The sequence below is a fragment of the Mus pahari genome, chromosome 21, assembly GCF_900095145.1.
Source record: "Mus pahari chromosome 21, PAHARI_EIJ_v1.1, whole genome shotgun sequence".
Lineage (NCBI taxonomy): Eukaryota > Metazoa > Chordata > Mammalia > Rodentia > Muridae > Mus > Mus pahari.
Window position 1 is genome coordinate 21,709,389 of NC_034610.1, and position 7,519 is coordinate 21,716,907.

At 45.2% G+C, this 7,519-nt stretch overlaps 1 protein-coding gene across 1 annotated transcript in view; it reads left to right on the forward strand.

Moving 5' to 3' along the window:
- Atp6v0e1 (ATPase H+ transporting V0 subunit e1) overlaps positions 1-5,525 on the forward strand; it is a 24,947-nt gene extending 19,422 nt beyond the window's left edge. The window contains exon 4 of the mRNA XM_021221723.2: positions 5,048-5,525. The gene's annotated coding sequence lies outside the window, so the exon portion shown is untranslated. The remainder of the gene's footprint in view (positions 1-5,047) is intronic.
- Positions 5,526-7,519: the final 1,994 nt, after the last annotated feature.

The window sequence follows — 7,519 nt, forward strand, 5'->3', positions numbered from 1 at the left end:
ATATATATATATATATATATATATATATATATATATTCTAAAGAACAGGGATACAAACACAGCAAACATTCTCTTTGTGTGTATCTTAGGGATTTTTCTGTAAGTTTCTCTTAGGTTCTATGATTACCCTGCCCTTTTAGTGTGGTGCAGGGCTGGAGAGATGGTGCAGAGGGCGAAAGGTCCATCCCTGGGATCCCCATCCACCTGCTGAGATCCTCAGCACTTGTCCTCTGATATACCTGTGCACGTGGATTGAGACCGTAAGCTCCCTGGCAGGCTTCCAACAGATTAGAAAGCGGGTACTCTTGGTCTAACAGCACCTAGCAATGGGAAGAAATGGCTAAACTATTGGAAATGAATGTCTTAGAATGCTTCAGGGAGATGGAGACAATCGGCTGCTGAAGGTTGGGAATTGTATATGCCCATAATTCCAGCACTGATTTCAGAGACAGGGGGATGATAAGTTCAAAGCCAGCCTGGGCTAGACCAGCTTAAGCTACAGAGTGAGACCAAAACAAAGAGGAAGCCAACTCTGGACCGCAGCTTTCATTTGATGCTGAGACCAGGTGGTAAACAGTGGCAGCGTGCAAAAGTTTATCCACTGGCTGAGTAGCAGGTCCCTTGTCATCTGATTCCTCTTCTCTGTTACTTTATTATTTAAAAAAAAAAAAAAAAGAAGAAGATTTATTTATTATTATATGTAAGTACACGATAGCTGTCTTCAGACATACCAGAAGAGATCTCATTACGGATGTTGTTAGCCACCATATGCTTGCTGGGATTTGAACTCAGGACCTTCGGAGGAGCAGTCAGTGCTCTTAACCACTGAGCTATCTCATCTCTCCAGCCCCCTCTGTTACTTTATTAAATGGAAGTTAGTGTCAAGTGTTCAGAACAGAGCTGATCCATTTTCTTAACATGCTTTTTTAAAATGATTTATTTATGTACATATTTATTTTACTTTTATATGTATGAATGTTTGCCTGCGCATCACATTTGTGAAGTGCCTGAGGAGGCCAGATGTGGGCATCAGATGCCCTGAAACTTGTGTGAGCTACCATGTGGGTGCTGGAGCCAGACTCAAGAAAGTAGCCAGTGTTCTTAAAAACTAAGCCATCTCTCCAGCTTCTGAGTACTTCTTAAGATTGTCATTTGCCTAGAAGCTAAGGAGAGTTCTGAGCTGTGGTGGGCTCAGCTTTTGTTTCTTAACCTAAGGTAAATAATTTTAATAGCACACCCTTTGAGATGTAATATAATGTATGCTCATAGCTTGAGTCAGAGTCACCAGAGATCCCTTGAGTTACAAAACCAGGAATGTGAAAAATAAGAACATTTGGTCGTAGGTTCTGAGCAGCTCTGCACCATGGCCTCCCCTCAAGCTTGCCCAGCCTTTCCTTCTTTCTTCTCTCTCTGCTCCTGACTTGGAGGTTCCAGGCCTGCTGTTTCCATGTTTTTAACTTTGCTCTTCTGTCTCTCAATGCCCTACTGCGTTCACTGTGCTTAGAAGGCAGGTCAGCAAGTGTGTGTCTCTGGACATGGCCCTGACTTTGCCTCAGCTCACACCAGCTTTTTTGTTTTGTTTTGTTTTGTTTTTCGAGACAAGGTTTCTCTGTGTAGCTCTGGCTGTCCTGGAGCTCACTTTGTAGACCAGGCTAGCCTCGAACTCAGAGATCCGCCTGCTTCTGCCTCCCAAGTGCTGGGATTAAAGGCATGCACCACCACGCCCGGCTCACACCAGCTCTTGATGATTCAGGTGTTTCAGGCCTCAGCCTGCAAATCCTGTGCTTGCTTCCTGACCATGGTTTCTAAGTGAGTTCTTTCATCTCTGGATATATATGGCTTTCTAATTGTTTTTTGTTTTTTTTTTTTTTTTAAGATTTATTTATTTATTATATGTAAGTACACTGTAGCTGTCTTCAGACACTCCAGAAGAGGGTGTCAGATCTCATTACAGATGGTTGTGAGCCACCATGTGGTTGCTGGGATTTGAACTCTGCACCTTTGGAAGAGCAGTCGGGTGCTCTTACCCACTGAGCCATCTCACCAGCCCGGCTTTCTAATTGTTAACCAACCACTCTTTTAATGCCCGTGCTTCTGACTGGCTTAGTCTTGTAGTTGAATAAGACTACTTTTGCATATTATAATAAAGAATAGTTTGAAATTTTATCTAAAATAACGATTTAGAAACAAGAGTCAGACAGACAGAGACATTCATTCACATACCTTTTTTTGAGTGGGTTTCTTCATTCTGGCCTTTTGTTGTTATTTTTTTATTTGTTTTGGGTTGATTGGTTGGTTGGTTAGTGGTTGGTTGTTTTTTGTTCTGTTTTTGTTTGTTTGCAAGACCCGGTTTCTTTGTGTAGCCTTGGCTGTCCTGGAACTCGATCTGTAGTCCAGACTGGCCTTGAACTCCTCAAGGTCCATTTGAGTGCTGGAGTTAAAGGTGTGCACCACCACTGCCCAGCTGGCCTTGGTATTTTTAAGTTACCTTCTCAGTCCCTTCCCCCATCACCGTTCTCAGGTTTTCTCTTGGCTACCTTAGTGAGTTCTTTGTTTTACACACAAATTCTGGATTGATTGTTTCAGCCCCATCCACAGCTAGTTATTTCCACATCATGGAGAGGATTCCATGCTTGTTAGCTCATCCAACCACAGAACCCTGTTGCACCACACTTGACTCTAGCTCAGCTGTCACGAGTGAAGCTGAAGAAGGAGTAGTTCCTAGTTGTGTGTGTTTATTAAAAAAAGAAGAAGAAGGTCATTTTCCTCCTTTGTGATTCTTTGTTTAAAAAAAGGGCTAATGAGATAGTCCAGGAGTTAAGAATGGATGCTCTTTTTACAGAGGGCCCAAGTTCAAATCCTAGCACCCAGACTGAACCACATACAACCTCCTGAAACTCCATTTCCAAGAGATCCAGCGAACTATTCTGGACTGTGAGGGCACTGCACACACATGAGCACATAACACCCCTGCCCCCTCCCACAGAGACACATATATACACATAAGTAAAAATAAAATACATCTTTAAAAAGTCCAGAGGGTATGGAAGTCTGTCAGTGCACCACTGTTCATAGAAGATTCCCACAGAACTATCTGAATTCTCCAGCCAACTTTATCATCTGCCTAGAATAGACTGTCTACAGAGCAGCTATTCTGTCAGCCCCGGCCAGGGAAAGAAAGTGACCACAGGAACAGTCTGCTCTGACAGTTGCCACCTTAGCCTTGTGCTCTTCCCCTAGTGCACTGTAAAAACCATCCTTGAGTTATTCCATTTTCTTCTGTTTTCTGGTGCTCAGGGTTGCTCAGCATGCCGTCTGTCACGCTGTCTGTCCCACCCTCTGAGGGAGCGAGAGCCCCAGATCTTCTCTCATTAAATCTTGAGTTGACTGCATATTATTTGCAGTATCCTGCACTGGGACGCAATGGGACTTCAGAGGGTGGCTGTGAGCATCTGGGTGGCGTTGCCAGGGAACCAAGCTCAGCTCCTGGAAGAGCAGCAAACAGTGTTTTTGGTTGTGAGCCCAGCTTTAATGACAGAGCCTCCTCTGCAGCCCAGCAGCAACCACTCTCCACTGCTGGGCCATTGTCCAGCCCCAGTGGACACCTTAAGGATGTCCTGCTCTCACTGAGCAGCTTAGCGTGTGAAGATACCAACATTAAAAACTTGCCATCCTTAAATGGGTGGATTTGTCATTGTCACCTGTACTTGGGGTAGTCAGAATGGGGAATAGCCTGAAAAGCAGCCTGGAGTCCCACAGAGGGAGCTTGCTAGTCAGTGAAGGCAGAATGGAGGGTTCCCTTATGTGCATCCAGCTGTCTGCCCTGAGAGGGAAGTGAAAAGCACAGGAAGTCACCAAGTCCCAGCTCTGTGTTAGTCGGCTCCGTGTCTCCTACTTTTGGCAAGTCACATTGCTGCCTGTGCAGTTATATGAGAGTCATGTTATTGGTAACTGGACTTGCTCTAGAACCTACCCAAACCTGTGTGATGAGTTTTTAAAGTATTGGTCTGGTTAACTTTGTGTTAAGGGGAGGAGTCTCACTCTATTGCCCAGACTGGGCTCGCACTCAGCATCTGCTACCTTAGCCTCCTGGGTGCTAGGACTGTGTGCACCATGCCCAGCTTTGGTTAGATATTTTTATTTTTTAAGATTTATTTATTTATTGTATGTAAGTACACAGTAGTCTTCAGACACCCCAGAAAAGGGCATCAGGTCTCATTACAGGTGGCTATGAGCCACCACCATGTGGTTACTGGGGATTTGAACTCAGGACCTTTGGAAGGGCAGTCAATGCTCTTACCCACTGAGCCATCTCACCAGCCCCCGGTTAAATATTTTTAATACTAACTATGTCCTTAATCCTCCTTTCTACTTATTATTGTTGTGGAGACAGTGTCTCACTATGTAGCTCTGGCTCAACTGGAAGTTGTTTGAGGCTGGCCAAGAACTGGCAGAGATCCACTTGCCTCTGCGTCCCGAGGGCTGGAAGTAAAGGTGTGTGCTACTGCCACCTGGCTCACTTTTTATTTTGAGAGAAGATCTCACTAAGCTGCTGAGGCTAGCTTTCTGATCTGATTCCTTGCTCTGTCTCCTGGGTTGCTGGGGTTGTAGGCATGGCTGCTTTCCTACTTTCTCCTTTAGCTCCCCTCTTCCCTCCTCATCTCTCTTCAGCTTTTAATTTTTATATGTATAGTGTTTTGCTGCATGTGTGCTGTAGCCCTGGCTACTTGTAGTTCTTGTCCCTGTCCCTACACCCCCCCTCCCTTTCTTAAATCCTATATGGATGGATGTCTTCCTCAGTATGTCTGGGCACCGTGTGCATGTAGTGCCCTCGATGGCCTGAAGAGGGCATCAGGTCCCCTAGGACTGGAGTTACAAATGGTGGTAACTGCTAGGAATTGAACCCAAGTCCTCTGGAAGAGCAGCCAGTACTCTATCTACTACTGAGCCATCTCTCCAGCTCTTTTGCTCTTTCCGCTATTTTGAAGGAGGGTGAAGGATCTAGGCATTAGAGGACCTAAGTTACTAGAACTGTTCTGTTTTGCAGGTCACAGACAGAAGCCTTCTATACAGAATCACCTGCACACCAGACCTCCTTCCTCCATAGCCTACTTCCGGCGTTACCTGCCTTACACTTGAAGACCTTCCTCTGCATACAGTATTTTTTTTCCTTCACCTTTTTTACACTTTGAATTATGTGCCTACGTAGCTGACTCTGAGCTGTGTCTGCACTCCGCTGTTGTGGGAAATGTGTTACTCTTGTCTTGAAGCCTGTGGCTTTGAATATGGCTCTTGCCAGCTCACAACATGAGAGTCAGCGATGTGTTTAAGAATTGCTGCGAGACAAATAAGACTCGTCGGTGTTTAAGAATTGCTGCGAGACAAATAAGACTCGTCGGGACAGTCAGGAGTGCCTGCTCAAGGGAAGCTCTACCCCAGCAGATGTACACGAAGCTCTATTTTCAGGATGAATTTCTTACTTCTACATCTTTGGGAATAAATTATTTTTCTTCTTACTATGGAAATCTGGCTCCAGTGTTTTAAAAGCTCAGTTTTCTAAGCTCTTCTGTCTCTAGATAATGCCTTTTCAAAATGAGGTTGTTGTCTAACCTTAGGTTGGATGTATAATCCATCTGGGCCCTGTAATTTGAGACCTGAAGAGACTGGTAAGTGCTTTTCTTGATCATTCATTCAGTAACTGTTTGAGTGCCTATGGCAGGCAAGGCATCGGAGGAAGCAGAGATGTTGGAAACAGGGTCCCTGCACGCTCATGAGCTCACAGGTTGTTTGGGGAGAGATTGTTCCTATGCATAGAGCTGTAAGATGATGTCATGCTTGACCTTTGGTGAGAGGCAGGTACATACCGCTTAGTCCCTGCTCCTTGGGCTGAGATAAGAAGGCCACTTGAGCTCAGGACTTGGCGGCCAGCCCAGGCAACAGAGTGAGACCAGTTGAGGGCAATGTCCAGCCACAGGGACAAGATGGTAAATATGGCTTGGGTAGGACTGTCACATTCCCAGATACAGGACAAAAGAGATCTAGGCTGATTAAAAGCTTGGGTCAGGGGATGTTTTAATAACAGACATCTTAATTTGCTAAGTTAAGGCTGTGTTAGTTTGTTTTGTGGTGCTGAATTGAACCAGGGTCTTGCACTCGAAATTAAAATAGATTGAATTTTTACCTGACAGCCAAGAGCTATTTCCTGTTATGCAGTTTGCGCTTTTCTGGTTGTCCTGGACTGTCTGGGCTTGTGGCTTCTTCTCATAGAACCAAAGAGAGTTTCAGGTTGAGGTGTCTGCCCTGCTTTCTCACACTGACACAAGGTCTGAGCTCAGGCTGGACTGGGATTTTATGATCCTCCTGCCTCGCTCCATCCTGCTTTCTACCCTCTCTGCATACTGGGGCTTGAAGCTAGGGCCTCACGCATGTATGAGGCAAGTGTGAGGTGTAAGGTGACTCACATAGGTGAGTGCTCTGGCCCTGAGATATAGTCCTGGCCCTTTACTGTCACTTGAACTTAAATGTTTGTCTACAAGTTTAGCTGGGGATTGTAGCTTAGGTAGATGGCCTAGCATGTGCAAAGCCCTGGGTTCCTCTTAGCGCACCTTCTTGTTCTCCTGAACACCCCCCCCCACACACACACACACACACACACACGCGCGCACTGAGGATTCTTTTAGAGTTAGTACCTCCATGCTTTGTATTTCCAACCAAGGAGTCTATTTTTTTTTTATTTTTAAGTATAAATATAAATATAAAAATATTTTTGTTGTATTTATTTGGGGAATGGAAGTTTGTGGAATGGAGTTTGTGGTCTCACTCTTTCCATGGTGTCAGCTATGGTGATTGAACTCAGGTTTGTCGGGCTTAGCAGCAAACACCTTTTACCCATTGAGTTATCTCAGTGGCCCTCAAAGAACCTCTTGGAATCTACAAAACACTAAAGATCTGAGGTTGAAGTTGCCATGGCCATGCATATGAGTGATTTGTCTTCTGTATGTTTATAATGCCTTAGAAGAGGGCCTTAGGGCCTCTGGAACAGGAGCAGCAGTAGTTGTGAGCAGACATGCTGTGTGCTGGGAACCAACCAGGGTTCTCTTACAAGAGGGGCACATGCTCTTAACTGCTGAGCAGTCTCCCCAGCCCCAGGATCTATGCTTTAGAATTTCCACCCGGGGCTGGTGAGATGGCTCAGCGGGTAAGAGCACCTGACTGCTCTTCCGAAGGTCCTGAGTTCAAATCCCGGCAACCACATGGTGGCTCACAACCATCTGTAACAAGATCTGACTCCCTCTTCTGGAGTATCTGAAAACAGTTACAGTGTACTTACATATAATAAATAAATAAAGCTTTAAAAAAAAAAAAAGAATTTCCACCCTACTTTGTCCCTGGCCACCCACCCCTGCCTCGCTCAAACCGACCAGTAGCCTGCTCTGGATATCCTGTTAGGGAAGGAATCTGCCATTACAGATCACCATGCTGTCTCCCTCCAGGACAACTTGTGTGACCTTTAGTTGAT